This window comes from Bidens hawaiensis, unplaced genomic scaffold, assembly GCF_021521415.1.
Source record: "Bidens hawaiensis isolate Kalapana, Puna unplaced genomic scaffold, B.hawaiensis_p1.1 tig00025349_1, whole genome shotgun sequence".
Lineage (NCBI taxonomy): Eukaryota > Viridiplantae > Streptophyta > Magnoliopsida > Asterales > Asteraceae > Bidens > Bidens hawaiensis.
In genome coordinates, this window is record NW_027494038.1 from 155,164 (window position 1) to 172,354 (window position 17,191).

The window sequence follows — 17,191 nt, forward strand, 5'->3', positions numbered from 1 at the left end:
CATGAGGAAGTGTATGAGTTTGGTCCACTAACACCATTGTGGTGTTTTCTTTTTCTAGCGGGCCAAATTCATACTCATCATACAAACTACCGGGCATACTACTAACACATGTTCCAAAATCTAGAAGTGCCCGATTAGATTTTAAATTCTCAATTAAATTAATAAGAGCAGAACTCCCAGGTTTTAGAGTTTACTTGGGGTGGTATTATTTTCAACCCCTCTATTTCTTGTTCTGGTCACCATTTAAACATTTATCCCAAGAATAATTTTCACAAAAAGATGTTTCATTTGCTTTTAATTCTGATTGATTTTGGAACATTGTTTCATTTTGACCAAAATAGTCAATCTGATCACTAACATCTTCCACCACCCCTCAACAAATCATGATGGTGAATTAACTTCAACACTAGAAATTTCAAAATTAGGCAAAAGATTTACCGCATTGATGTGCATTGTTTTCCTTCTTAGAGCTTGATAAAAATGTTGTTGGTTGGTTGTTGTGTCACTTTGAAGTTGCCTTGCATTTATCTATAGTTTTTCCACATCGGAGGCTATATGACCCAACTGTTTATCCATGGCAGCTGAAGATTTATATCTCAACTACAATTATTTATGAGTATATTTCTGCGCATCTTCGACAATCTTCACTAATGCATCCAACTTAGAGTGCACAGCCTCATCTGTACTACCTGAGGACTCCTTATGTTGTTCCTGATTCTGCCCACTTGACGAACTGTTGCTCCGGTAACTGCCTTGCTTATACCCCCGACCGTTATTCAGGTAATACAAACTCTATTGATAACCGCCTTGGCAATAATTACCTTGCTGCCAGCTTTAACTGGAACCCTAAAAATTCGGGTTTGACTGAGTTGCAACATTTCTGCTTCTAAAATTCGGGTGGTTCCTCAAGCCAGGCGATATGTGTTTGAGTTAAATCCCTGACCCTAGAATCCCCATACGCATAATTTACCTCTTCGAGCTAATCTTCATCTTAATACACGGGACAATTCTCTTCTGTGCGTCCTAGTTCCCCATAATCTTCACAAACTAGGAACTTTACCCCGACTTTATCGACTTCTATCTTACCCTTATCTTTCTTTAATATTGCTGTTCTCGCTCTAAAGCTCTATACGATCGGCTTCACTCGCTGTTGATTTTACTGATCTGGTTGTTTAGTGTTTCTTCTTCTTTCAGCAGAGGCCTCAGCCTTAGAATCTTGACACATTAATTCTAAGAAATCCCAATCATCTTCCTCAGATTGGTTTAACAGCTTACTACTGCTCGAAGCCTTTGGGTATTTTCTATTGTCATAAGTCAGCCCATCTACAAAAAAAATTAACCAACTCCCATAATTCAATCTGATGATGCGGGTATTTTATGAAAAGCTTCTTGAATCGGGTGAAAGCTTCATGAAACGATTCACCCGTTAGTTGTTGAAAGTGACATATTTCAATTATATCTTCATCTGTTTTAGCTTGTGAGTAAGACTCATCCAAGAAAACTTGTTGCGTCTCTGCCCAATTCCGACTTTTGTACATGGGTAACGAATCAAACCAATGTTTGGCTTAATCTTTTAGTGAGAATTGAAATAACCGCAACGAACTTCATCTTGATCAAATGTTCCATCACCAATTGACCCACAAATGTCCCAAAATCTGACAGTTGAGAATACGGATCTTCTGAAGCCATACCGTGAAATGTGGGCAAACAATTAATATAAGACGGATGAGAGCTGAATATTCGTTGTCCCGGTATACGCACTAGCGGGACTATCAGTGAGGCACCGTCAGAAATAGCCGGTCTGAACCCATTGTTTACACCCTAAACGGGGGCTATAGTGTTTCATCTTCAAACCGCTCTGTTATTTGTGCCACCACAAGATAGAACTCTCTAGTGTAACACATGTGGAGACAAAAACTTGGGTGAGCTCAAGATTCGAACTGGTAAACTCGCAAAACCGAGCGCAAATCATTCATTAGTGTAATCCACCAAAAGTGACACAAGTGAGGATCTGACTTGAGTATTCACTGGAGAACCCGAGTCTCCAATCACTAGGGCACAAGTGGAGATAAAAGTAATTTATATTATTGTTCTTATATATGTATAAGAACCATTTGAGATATAAGAACTTTGAGAATTAAATCTTAGTCACACATTCAACTAATTCATTGGCTTTTAATTGTTGAGATTAAAGAAGAATATAAAATTAAGATATGAAAGAGAAATAAATAATATTAAGTGGTTAAAGGGCATTTAGGTAAAATTACAATCTTCATTTTTTCAAATTCCACAAGACATAATTTCTCTCAATCATGTTTTTTTTAATAATTAATATTATTAAATATGAACTTTTTACAAAACGATAATATATATATATAATACATAACTATGATACCTCAACTTTACTCAAACTTTGTTAATTTAAGAAATAGTTACAACTTTGACCCTCATGTTTACCCACTTTTAACTCAACTTTATCCTTTTTTATTTTAATCTTATATGTTTTACAAAAATATAATTAAAAAAAATGCGAGCATACCCATTTATACGAGCTTATTTTTGTCGACGTTAAGATATAAATTTTTTTCAAATCAGATGGACGGTTTGAAATGTACAAGTTATTACTGCATGAATGTACAAGGTTTTTAAATGATAAATGTTTACAATTTGTTGTCCCATTAGTTACATATCTAACCCCTTATCTATTTGATAAAAAAAACATAAATAAACTTGTTATAATTAAAAATGTTTCCAGATATAATTACATACTTATCAATATATTATACTATTTAATGTAAAACTTTGAGCCCTTATTTATATTCAAATATTACTCAACTTTATTCTTTTCTTTTTTCATTTTATATCTTTTACAAAAATATGATAAATAGTCTTCAAATGATATAAATATCAAAATAATCAAAACGAAGCTTTAATTTGGAGCTGCACTAAGTCGGCTTGGCGTAAAGTTCGAGACGAGCTAGCCTTGGCTTGCTAATAACCTAAAAAATGTTATCCCCCGCTACATCGTGCTGGCACTCGACTAGTATATATACATATATTTGATCATGCGGTAATTACGTTTTATATATTTAGTTGCTTACATTTTGGAAATAACTTATTTGTTCTTACTATTTAGGCATGCGTTTTTATAGATTTGATGGAATATTATTTCCAATTAAAAAAATAACATTTTTCTATTTAAATAAAATGTCACGTTTTCTTCGTTAAGTCACTCAGACGACAAAGGACAAACCAAGACCTCTTACTTCAGTCAAATATTTAGTTAAATGTGTGGTCAAACACTATACAAATTACCCAAATTACATAAATTTCAAAATTTACATAAAAAACTGTCCCAACTACATAAATTACTCAAATTACATCTACACAAATTATTCAAATTACACAAATTATTCAAATTACACAAATAAAAATATCAAAATTGCATCCACTCAAATTACTTTAATTACTCAACCTAAAATACAAAAAATTAGATAAATTACCAAACAAGATTCGATTATTATGCTCTAACCAAACTACAAATTTAAACATTAGTATGCTTTACTATAAATAACTTTTATTGAATGAAATTTTTATAATTCTTTTAAAACCAATTACTTTTTTCAAACAGAAATGAAATTATATATATATATATATATATATATATATATATATATATATATATATATATATATATATATATATATATATATATGTAGGGTAAGGTTAAAATGAAAACCCACTTGAGTTGTGAAAACCCGCGAAAACCCTATATATATATATAGGGTTTTCGCGGGTTTTCACAACTCAAGTGGGTTTTCATTTTAACCTTACCATATATATATATATATATATATATATATATATATATATATATTACGCACAATTTCATTTGGTAAATTTTTTCTTTCATAAAAATACATATATGGGCCATAATTACAAATATGAGTCATAATAATTGTTTTTAATTTATTATATTTCCCATATAATTCATATGGATCAATAAAACATTTTGTATATTAAATTTTATAATCATGCTTCTGTAATCTCATATACATATTTAGCAAAATCTCATCTTTCTTTACGAGTTGGAGGCAAAAGTTATGCAATTAAATTTGTGAGTGTTTTTTTTCATCAAATTTATACAATTAAATATGTTTACATTTTCTAAATTATAAACCCAATTTCAATTTTTTATAGTAAAAGAATGGGAGAGACTAGTGAGAGAGAAGTGAGGGAATTATGATAATCTGAGCTGCAACCGATTGCATGGTTTATTCATAAACGAAGATTGGGTCGTGGATATAGATCTAGTGGGGTTGGGAGATTTAGGCCTATTAGCCCAATTGGCTATATGAATAAAGCCATTTCTAAACTTTTGGTGGCCCGGTTAAAGATGGTGATTAATAAACTTATTTCGGAAGAACAATTCGCGTTTCTAGCAAATAGAACCATTCTTGATGGCCCGTTGATAATTAACGAGCTAATAGCATCGCTAAACAAGTCTAATAAGAAAGGGTTGATTTTCAAGGTAGATATCGACAAGGCTTACTACCCGGTAAGTTCGGAATATGTGAACTCAATTATGGGTCAAATTGGTTTTCAGGGATTGTTGAGGAGATGGGTTATGGCGATTGTATGTTCCGCTAGAGCATCGGTGCTAGTTAATGGTTTGTCAACCCGAGAATTTTCATGCTCTAAGGGGATACGACAAGGGGGCCCGCTCTCCCCTTTCTTATTTCTCATTGCAATGGAAGGCTTATCGGCAATGATGAAAAAAGCGAGGTCGATTGGGTTATTTCGGGGGATATAATAGGCTGGCTATTTCTCACTTTATGTATGCGGACAACGTGATCTTTATATGTAAGGCTTCGTTCCCGGTAACCCTACTTTGGTGTTGGATTTACTTATAAACACAGTTCTGAAATCAGAGTTAATTAAAACTTTCGCGGAATAATTAAAACTTCATGCATTACATCACAAAACATCGAATCTTGTCTTAACAAAAGTTAAATTAAAACATAACATAATGATCCATAACATTTCTTCTAAGATGCCAGTCTTCCAGTGCCCACCACGTGCCTTCCTCAAGCCAGCTCCTTCAGTCTATTTACCTGCGTGCATACTAAAAGTCAGCTACGTTGAGTGAGTTCTAGATAATTAATTAACATACATTAAATTCGTATCCTTACTCATACGTGTCTGAAGATACGTATTCATACCTTACTTATTATTACTTCTTTCATACATACTTTATATACATCCATACGTACTTACATACTTTCTTTCATAAAACCCTATGGTATACCATAAGCTATTCTATCTTAAACATCATAGATATTGTAAGGGTACGGTCCCTAACATCACAGATATTATGAGGGTCTGGTCCCTAACATCACAGATATTATAAGGGCCTGGTCCTTAACATCACAGATATTATAAAGGTCTGGTCCCTTCTGTCTCGAATATCCATACCACCATACCTGTCTCGTCAGTCATCCATACATTTCATTATACGTGCATACTTTACATATCTTCTAGTTATAAAATATATATACATACTCATTCATATACACATTCTATAATAAAAACATTCAATACACAATCATACACATATCATACGTACGTGTATTATCTATCACATAGGAGTATGCACACAGCCCCGAAAATATAACAGATAAAGGGGCTAGAACTCACCTGGAGTCGGTTTCTCTCCGAGTTAATGGTAATACCCTTCCTTAGCTGTGTACGGCTAACTGTGTAACACATCACGGGTGTCAATTATCTATTACTAATACTTCATGAATCTATGGAAATGAAACCCTCAACTAACGGGGGTCCGGGGCAGCCCCTAGCAGGGTCCAAGGGGCAGAGCCCCTGTAAGCAAGTTAAACACTTACTGACATAATTTACTACTTCATTATTCATTCCCGACCACCAGTTTTCTTTCTTCAAATCTTGATACATCTTCAAGTCTTGATACGTCTTGATACATGTTGCCAGGTCAGCTTGGAAAAATTTTATTTTCATTAATAGTCCTTTATCAAATATGCATCAGAAAATCGAATCGCATGGAAGTTCGCACAGAAATTCGCATGGAAATTTTGTACGGAAAATCGCTTCGCATGGGAGTTTCGCTTCACATGGAAGTTCGCTTTGCATGGAAGTTTCGCTTCGCATGGAAGTTCGCTTTGCATGGAAGTTTGCTTCGCACGGAAGTTTCGCTTCGCATGGGAGTTTCGCTTCGCATGGAAGTTCACTTCGCATGGCTTGTGCGATGCGAATTCTTTTCCCTTCTTCGTTTTTTTTTACCATTTTATAGCCATTTTCCCCTGTGACTCTACCTTAGGGCCCGATTCTACCTTTTTTTATGGGTTTTGGGTTGTACCAACTTTGTATACCTGTGTTTTTCATAGTCCAAACATCACCTTTTTGTCCCATATCACACCCGTTGGGCTACGGGCTACCAAGTTTACATTTTCTAACTTCCTACAGCCCGATCTACTAGTAAATCAGATTGCATGTCGAAGACAACCTTAAACTTAACCTTGTTGGCCAAGACTCACCTTTTGGTCTCGGTTGGGTTTGGATCTGGACAACCCGAGGGTCTAATGGTGTTTCTTGTTGTTTGATGATGTTGAACACGAGATTCACCCTTCCTTTTTGCTCGGTTTAGGATCCGGGTGCTTGAGAGAAAGTGTGTGTGTGTTCTTGAGTGTGTTTGTTGTGAAAGAAAAGAAATGGAGTGGAGGATGGGGTATATATAGGAGGTCCATGGGCCCTAGGGCCCATATCCTCTCCCAAGCCCAAACCCAACATACTCTAATCACTATCACACAATCAAATTAACGACACACATGATATAATAACTTTTCTTTTATTTATTAATCTCAAAATACAGATGTTACAACTCTACCCTACTTAAAAGAGGTTTCGTCCCCGAAACTTAATTATTACTTAAACAAATCAGGGTAAAACTTGCGCATTTCTTCTTCAACTTCCCAAGTAGCATCCGATCCCTTGCGGTGCTTCCATATCACTTTAAATAACAGAATAACCTTATGACGAAGCTGTTTCTCCTTGCGGTCAACTATCTCCACCGGCTGCTTGACATAGTTCAATTGTTCGTCCACCTCGATGTCCAACAGCGGCACATGGGATGTGTCATTGGCTAGACATTTTCTTAAGTGAGAGACATGAAAGGTGGATTGAATTCCATCTAGCTCATCGGGTAGATCTAGCTTGTAAGCCACTTCGCCCACTTGGGCTAAGATTCTGAACGGTCCAATGTACCTCGGACTCAACTTTCCTCTCTTCCTGAAACGAATAATCCCCTTCCAAGGCAAGACTTTAAGAATCACATGGTCTCCAACATTAAACTCAGTCGATCGTCTTTGCTTATCGGCATAAGACTTCTGGCGATCTTTAGCAGCTTTCATCATTGCCTTGATTTGATCAAATCTTGAAGAGGTTTCTTGCACAACTTCCAGACTACCAATCTCCTTCTGACCAATTTCTCCCCAACAAACAGGAGTTCTACAACGTCTACCATATAACATCTCAAAAGGAGGCATACCAATACTCAAATGGTAGCTTTTGTTGTAGGAGAATTCTGCCAAGTGAAGGTGATCATCCCAATTTCCTCTAAAGTCTAACACACATGCACGTAGCATATCCTCAAGGGTTTGGATAGTCCACTCAGACTGCCCATCTGTTTGAGGATGATACGCCATGCTAATGTTCAGTCTTGTTCCCATGGCTTCATGGAACTTCTTCCAAAATCTTGAAGTAAAGCGGGTATCTCTATCGGACACGATCGACAACGGCACCCCATGCTTTGCTACAACTTCCTTGATGAACACGTTTGCCAACGTTTCTGACGAGATAGCCTCTCGTATAGGCAGAAAGTGAGCATTCTTAGTCAAACGATCCATAATCACCCATATGGTGTCATGATTTCTAGCTGTACACGATAGCTTAGTTGTGAAATCCATAGTGATGTGTTCCCATTTCCATTCCGGTATCTCCAACGACTGCATCTTTCCATATGGTTTTTGGTGTTCGGCCTTAACCTGTAAGCAAGTTAAACACTTACTGATATAATCTACTACTTCATTCTTCATACCCGGCCAATCGGGTAACGTCGAGAACGTCCAAGCAGTAATTTCCGACTTCTCAACCTGCAAATCAAACTAGCATACGCACAAAGTCAGCTTAAGCTAAGTGAGTTCATGTTTTTGTAACCAACATTTAGAAATCAGTTTAAATTAATAAATATAAAAATAATAGAGAAAAATATAATTTTCCTCGGTCAAACATGTAAACAAGGCCCTCCACACCCCATGTCAAAACTCAAGTAATATATTTGACTCGGTCACGGTTTAACAAAACGTAAACACGTAGCACGGGCCTCCTCATCCCAAGTCAAAACTTATGTAATATATTTGACTCGATCACGGTTTATCAAAACCTAAACTTGTAATACGGGCCTCCCCAGCTCAAGTCATGACTTAACAAATATATTTAACCCTATCACGGTTTAGAAAAATTGCAGGCCTCCTTACCCCAAGTCACGAAACACAAAGTCAAGGACTCAAGTAATAGATTTGACCCGACTTGACATAAACATGCAACACATGCCTCCTCACCCCAGTCGAAACTAAAGTAATATTTTTGACCCGGTCACAGTTTATCAAAACATTAGTCAAAAAGTGTAATGCGGGTCTCCACACCCCAAGTCACTAACCACAAGGTCAGGGACTTAAGTAATATATTTGACCCGAACGCGGTTTAACCAAAACATTCACATCACTCAAACAATCAATTTAGTAACATCGTCAAACATAGCCAATAAATGATATATAATTTTCAAAAATATATAATTATAGACGATTCTAAATAATATCCTTAAGCATAGACTAAAAATAATATATAATTTTCAGAAATATATAATCAAAGACGAGTCTAAATAATATCCTCAAGCATATACTATAATACATAATTTTCAGAAATATATAATCATAGACGAGTCTAAATAATATCCTCAAGCATAGACTATAAATAATATATAATTTCAGAAATATACAATTATAAGCAAGTCTATGCAATATCGTCTAAATAGTTTAAACAAGTAAAATCGTAGTAAGGTGTGTATGCTAGCCCAAAACGTAAAAAGATTAAAAAGGGCATCATGAAACTCATCTGACACAATTCACACGAGTACCAACGAGCTAGAGAACCTCTAAGTAATTCTACAAATCAAAAGCCTGTCGAGTTGCACACAACAATTACTAACTAAACCGTACCGACTCGCTTATTCTACTAGACGTTCTAACATGATTTAATTTACCCGAAGCTTCACCCATACTAATTTCAATTACATCAGCCCCCTCAGGCGTTTAATTTACCAAAACCACCCTTAGTTAAAACCGGGGATAAAAGGGTTTCCAAACTACACCCGGTTTACATTAATTGTGTCGAATTCGTGCGTTAACGAGCCGTTTAAGTAATCACCAACCAACTCAGGCCCGTTTAGCTAAAATTTTATGTTGTTACAGTCCATAAGTCCACACGAAACTACACCAGCTGAATGGGTCAGCAATTCCCTTGTACAACGCACAAATTACCGATTAAGCGAGAATTCACGCTCTACCGAACCATTTGAGCAATCACCAACCAACTCAGTCCCGTATAGTTAAAATTTAATATAATTACAGCCCGTAATCAAGTTATTCGGTATTACCATAGTGGTTTTGGTTTGTTTTCGCCCTTCTAATAAAGTTTTCGGGTTCTTGAGTTTCTATGCAAGCTGGATACAGGTCTTATATCACAAACAAGCAAGTTTCATCAATATGGTAGCCCCTTAACTTATGGTTTCGGCTAGGGTATTAAACCAAACTTTTGAACCCAAAAAGCACTGTTTAAACCCTATAATCCGTGTTTATGGCAAAAAAAAAATAGTATGATTATGATTCCTAACCATGTGTATGATCATAACATGTTTTTGGACCATTTTTAGGATTTTTACATGGTTAGGAATGATTTTTATCAATTATACTATGTTAATATGATATTAACCCTAATTAAAATGAGTTAAAAATGATGAAATTAATTAAATTACCTAGGTTTTCTAGAGTTTGAGCTGAAGATCAGAGAGAGTTCCAGAGAAATATGTTGGTTTTTGATGTAAAAATATCTAAATATTATTTATATATTAAAAAGGAAACTTGGGGGGGGGGGGGGGGTAATCCCCCTTGCGTACGCAAGTCAAAAAAAAGGGGCCCTTGGGCCTCTTTTGTTCTCCATGCCCCGTTTTGCATGCCTAGAAGTGAAAAGAAAAGTACAAATTTATTTCGGGTTCGGTTTTTGGCACGAAAAACATATCGGGTACGACAAACAGCGCGAAAACTAGTGTTTTTCGGCTATTTTTGTGTAAATTTATAAAAACATAGTATACGTTTGTAAAATTCAAAAATATTTTCACGGATCGCTTAAAACATTTCAAGTACGTGTCTTTTTTGGCTTAACGGATGATACAATGCTTGGTTTGTAACTATCTTTCGCGTTTAAATCTATAGCGGTAGTTAACCAAGCATGTTTTCGTTTAACTTGTTTGCTATCGAACTAAGGCCATATTATTAATATATTAGCTTATATTAATCGTATATCATTTATAGATGCCCCCCGGGATATCTAGGTCATAACCAGACTCGTTCGGTTAATTGTTTGATCGTTACGTAATAAGCATTTATTTGCTTAATCAGTAAATACATACTGAGATGTACCTGGGTTTTGGCTTAAATGTCACATTCTCCCCCCGTTAGAAAATTTCGTCCCCAAAATTCTATTAGTCCTCTTTTCCCTTATTTGGAAATATGTGCGGGTATTTTTTTTTAAATTCAAATTGTCGCTCCCGCCTGAATTCGGGACCTCGTTTTGAATTCCACCGAACTTTGACCAGAGAGATTTTTTTGTGTCTTAATTGTTTGATTTTTCCCTCTAGTATTTCCACTAGTTCCTCTACGAAGTTTAGTTTCTCGTTTATGTTCAAGTCTTTTAGTGGTACGATTTCGGTTTCGTCGGTAAGGCACTTTTTCAGGTTCGATACGTGAAAGACATCGTGAATAGAACTTAACTCCAAAGATAATTTCAGTCGGTAGGCTACAGTACCGATCTTAGAAATAACTTCATACAGCCCAATGTATCGCGGAGCTAGTTTACCGGTTTTACTGAATCGAATGACATCTAATCGAACGATCACCCATAGCGTGCGCCAAGTTATCCCACAAACATAGTGCCTCGGAACGAAACGAGGCAGTAGCATAAGTCACCATGTCATCCCCCTTGCACTTACTAACCCTCAGAACGGCCTCCATCTCTCTCGCCCACTGATGTGCAGCCAAAGCATCTTTAGTACCATCGAAAGAAGGGAGGTCACACTTCTTAAAGTCACCATACGAGCAACCCTTAGTAGATACACTAATAGTCCGCACCTCATCTTCATCCCCACTCGGCACATACACTTCCTCTTCCTCTTCGACCTGCACCTCCTTACTCTTCCTTCCCTTATCCGAGCCTTTACCAACCAGTGACTCCTCCATGGCCCTTATGGCCTCAGCAACGATCTCAGGTATGGCGCTATGGAGCACCTGGTAGACCTTATCCGTGATAGCCGCGCGCATAGTAGGATATAAGGCGGGGTTATCCCCCTCCTCATGAATCGGGGTCTCCTGTTGTGGAGTAGGAATCTCACTCTCGGCTTCGGCACGTGGCTTACGACCACGATTATTTTATTGTTATTTCAAATGTTAGTGGAGACATGCAAGGTTTCTAATTGGTGCCATGGGTGGTGCCAAAATAATAATAATAATAATAACAAGGAAGGAATCTCTTTCTCTCTTATTATTTTATTGTTATTTCAAATGTTAGTGGAGACATGCAAGGTTTCTAATTGGTGCAATGGGTGGTGCCAAAATAATAATAAAAATAATAACAAGGAAGGAATCTCTTTCTCTCTTATTATTTTATTGTTATTTCAAATGTTAGTGGAGACATGCAATGTTTCTAATTGGTGCCATGGGTGGTGCCAAAAGATACACACTTACTTCCTCTTTCACTCTCATTTTTTTTGCAAGTAACAAAAAAATTTTCTACTCTCTCTCGTTTCTCTCTAATTTTCAGCCAAGGGAGGAAGTAAAGTTTCGAGTGTTCCAAGGGGATACTTTTAGGAAAACTTTATCGCCTATTTCAAAGGATAACGGTTTTCTACGAGCATCAGAATAACTTTTCTGTCGGTCTCGGGCAATTTTTAGTTTGTGATTCTACGGATTTTGTCAGTGGTTTCCTGAATCAAGTCAGAATGAGTAATTTGAGTGTCTCCAACCTCAGTCCAGCACAGGGTTGATCTACATTTTCGACCGTACAGCGCTTCATATGGTGCCGCTTGAATGCTACTGTGATAGCTATTATTATACGAAAATTCAACCAGTGGGAGATGTTGATCCCAGTTCCCTCCGAAGTCTAGTACACAAGCACGAAGCAAATCTTCTAAGGTTTGAATGGTTCGCTCGGATTGACCATCGGTTTGGGGATGGTAGGCTGTGCTCAGATCAATTCGGGTTCCCATGGCTTCTTGTACATCTAAGATGATTGAAATGGCTATCATGATCAGAGATGATTGAAACGGGTTGGTGCAGCATTCCCGAAGGTTTTTGATATTCAGCCTTAACCCTCGCACAACTTAAACATTTACTGATATTCGTGGCTATATCCTTCTTCACACCGGGCCATCAATAGTATTCTTTCAGTTCTTTGTACATCTTATCTGACCCTGGGTGAATGAAATATTTGTATTTATGTGCCTCGTCCATGATCCAATCCCGTAAGTTGTTAAGAGTGGGAATCCAAACTCGGTTTTTGAAGTATAAAATTTCGCCCGTTCTTTCTTCAAAATTCTGCTCGTTCCCATGTAAATCTTCATTCTCCGTTTGATCTTCTTTTATGGCTTCGTTTTGGGCAGTACGGATTTGTTCGGTAAGGCTAGTTTGGACAATCATTCCAAGTGCTCGGACCCTCAGTGGTTTGATTCTGTCTTTTCTACTCAAGGCATCTGCTACTATATTAGCCTTACCCAGATGGTATCGAATTTCACAATCATAATCATTCTACAATTCTACCCATCTTCTCTGCCTCATATTCAGTTCCTTTTGATAAAAAATGTGCTGTAGGCTCTTGTGGTCGGTGTATATTGTACATTTGGTGCCATACAAATAGTGTCTCCAGATCTTAAGTGCAAAGATAACCGCGCCCAGTTCCAAGTCATGAGTAGTATAATTCTTCTCGTGCACCTTTAATTGTCGGGAAACGTATGCTATGACTTTGTTTCTTTGCATAAGTACGCACCTAAGCCTTTCCGGGACATGCCACAATAAACTACCAGATCATCAGTTCCCCTGGAAGACTCAGTATCGGGGCTTGGCATAGTGTCTACTTCAACAATTGAAAAGCCGTTTCTTGTTCTTCTCCCCAATCATAAGCATGATCTTTTTGGGTCAAAAGGGTTAAAGGTTGGGCTATTCTAGAAAAGTTTGTGATAAAGCGCCGGTAATACCAAGCTAGTCCCAAAAATTGATGAATCTCTTTCGGTGACTTCGGGGTTTACCAATTCTTAATTGCTTCAGTTTTACTTGGATCTACATGGATCCGTGCCGATTAACAAAATGCCCTAAAAATTGTACCTCTTGTAGCCAGAATTCACATTTTGACAATTTGGCATACAACTTCTCCTATCTCAACAACTCCAAGATGGTTCGTAAGTGCTGCTCGTGGTCCTCTTTGGTTTTCGAATATATCAAAATGTCATCTATAAATATGATAACGAATTTGTCGAGGTACGGCTTACAAACTCGGTTCATAAGATCCATGAAAACTGTGGGAGCATTAGTCAGCCCGAAAGGCATAACTAAGAATTCATAGTGGCCATAACGAGTTCGAAACATCGTTCCTCTAGGATTTTGATTTGATGGTAACCGGATCGGAGGTCGATTTTCGAGAAATAGTTTGCCCCTTGAAGTTGGTCAAATAAATCGTCTATTCGTGGGAGAGGGTATCGGTTTATGATGGTAACTTTATTTAATTCCTGGTAATCAATACACATTCTAAAACTTCCATCTTTCTTCTTTATGAACAATACCGGTGCTCCCCAAGGAGAATTGCTAGGACGTATGAAACCCTTATCTAACAACTCTTGTAACTGGTTGGATAATTCTTGCATTTCAAAGGGTGCCAATCGATAAGGTGCTTTGGTAATAGGGGTTGATCCTGAAATTAGGTCAATACATATTTCAACCTGTCGGTTGGTGGTAATCCAGGTAAATTATCGGGAAAGACATCGGGTTATTCATGTACAATGGGGATATCTTCTATATGTTTCTCATCAGGTTTCTTTACGGTCACGTTTGCCAGAAACGCCATACACCCTTGGCGTAAACATTTCAACACTTTGAGATGAGACACTAGAGGTAATATTGAACCGGACTTCTCTCCCTGTACCACAATCATTTCACCGTTCGAAGGGGAATTTTAACTGTCTTGTCATTACACACAATCTCTGCCTTATACATTGTTAACCTATCCATGCCGACTATAACATCGGAACTTACTAACTCTACTGGGAGTAGGTCAATAAGGAATGGGTGGTCATTTAGAATAATGGAACAGTTTTGGACTATTTGGTTGACAGTTATGGAGTTACCGTTAGCGAGTTCTATAGTATAGGGATTTGTTAGTTCACAAACTGGCATATTTCCCAAGGATACAAAGCTAGTGAAAACAAAACTTCTATCGGCACCCGTGTCAAACAATACAGAAGCATATTCATCAGAAACTACAAATGTACATGTTACTACGTTCGGGTCCTGCCGTGCTTCTCCTGACCCAATTACAAATGCGCGTCCTCTAAGCCCACCAGACGTCGATGCTTGGTTCTTTCCAGCAGCTGCTCCTTGATATAGTTTGGGGCAGTTCTTTTTAAAATGATCCGTGCTACCACATTCATAGCAAGCACGGCGGTTTGCTGGGGTTGGGTTTTGTTGATGGGTTGATGACGAATCGGTTGCGGTCTAGGTGGTTGTGGACAACGGGGTTGAGTTGCTTGGGTTGGTCGGTTGACAATGTCCATACTGACTCTGAAACTAGGGCCACTGTGCCCCGTTCTTCCACACTTCTGACACACTAACGGTCTACACTCACCCACGTGATGAAAACTACATTTATCACATTTTAGCCAGGGTCCCTTACACCTATCTCGTTTCACTTCAGAACTGCTCATGGCATAATTTTGTATTGTCGGGCGTGCACGTTTATTACTTGTCTTCCTTGCGATCCCGTTCCATAATTGCTTCGTTTCATACCCGATGATTCCCCGACCATTCTCAATACTCCGATTCTCACCAAATCAAAAGTCACGATGCCGGCTTGAGTCACGGCATCTCAAAGGATGTGTGACCAACAGAATTCACCAAATTCCTCACTTCTAGGGCCAAACCCCAAATATAACGTTCAATGTGTTTTGCTTCAGGAGTTACTAACCAAGGTACCATGTGAGCTATTTCATGGAAGCGGTTTATATACCCCAGATGATCCGCTCCTTTCATTTCCAGGCTCCAAAGATCATGCTCCAGCCTTTGAATTTTATTCTTTGGGCAAAAATGTTCTAGAATCAATGTTTTAAGTTCAGCCTAGGTCATGCGATTAATTTTGTCTTGCCCTTTTATCTGTACTGTAGTATTCCATCACATCAGGGCGTGATCAGTAAATGTAGAGGCAACATACTTGACTATGCTTTCGGGTGGATAGCCACTGATGTTGATGATAGGTTTGGTCTTTTCAATCCATTTAATCAACCCATTTGGCCCTTCAGTACCCTTGAAATCAATTGGTATACAGGCCATAAAGTTTTTAATTGAATATTCTCTCCGAGGGGGATTAGGGTTGTTATTGTTTGGGTTTGATGGAGGATTATTGTTTCCCACAGTGTTCGTATTTACAGGGGGGTCATTATTGTTGATAGTGTTTGTTTCTGGTGGGGGATTGTTTGCATTGGGAGTAGTATTTATATTAGGCGGGGAATATTATTTGTGACATTTTTAGTGTTGTTTGGCGGAGCATTATTGTTCGGCAGTTGATTTGTTTGTACATTTGCATTCACCCCGGTAGTTACTTGTGTTACAATAAGTGGGATCACTTCCTGCATTTGCCAAGCAAGCATCTCGGCTATTTCTGCCTCAGTTATAGGATTTGCTTTCTTTGGGGCCATTCTATAATGATAATCAAATATAAGCCATTTAATACTAATTCCAGTGTATGACACATTGTAACAATAATCCCAATAAATGTTGTACAAGTAAATCAAACAACACAATGGTATTTCACAAATTATTATGTACGTTGATAACAAAAGGCACATAGACTTAGCCTGATAAAGGCTAGTGCTTGCATGTATATATCAAAATCTGTCACTAAGTGACTGCTAAACTTAACCCTGTAAGGGTCGGTGATACACGAAATCATGCTCCATTGTAGCGTAACATACTACTATATACATACAGTGTCAAAAGTCTACGTTTATAGGTTCGTAACATCCTTCATCTAGCCATACAAACGATGGACTAACCACAAACATAAAAATAACAACTCTGTAATCACCCAGTAACAGCTCTACAGTCGGACTGTCACCCTATCCAAGCATCAGCGGTGGTAAGCATCTACTGCTGCAAATTCAGTACTATCTGTTGTAAGGTCAATAAGAACTGGGTCACGTCTCTCCTCCCCTGGTTAATGTTAGCTATGGAAATCGAGTGCTCTATCACATGGTCGATAAGGATAGTAATCCAAGAGTAGTTTCCTACATTTGGGAGGTCAGGGTTAGAGGTAGGTACACTTAATGATCGGGAGGGTGTAATGTCTGTCCTAGGATGTGAAGGCTCTACCTGATGATAGGTAGATCTAAATGGGGATAAGGTAATGATATAACGTTTAATATACATTAATCCCGTGTATATTTTATTTATTATTTTATTAGTTTTGTTCGGTTTCTCATAAGATTTGTATACTACTAACATCTTTTCATATTTTAGGTTCCATGTTTTAATTGTGGTGAAAAGAGGGCAAAAATGAGCAAAAACAAGCCGAA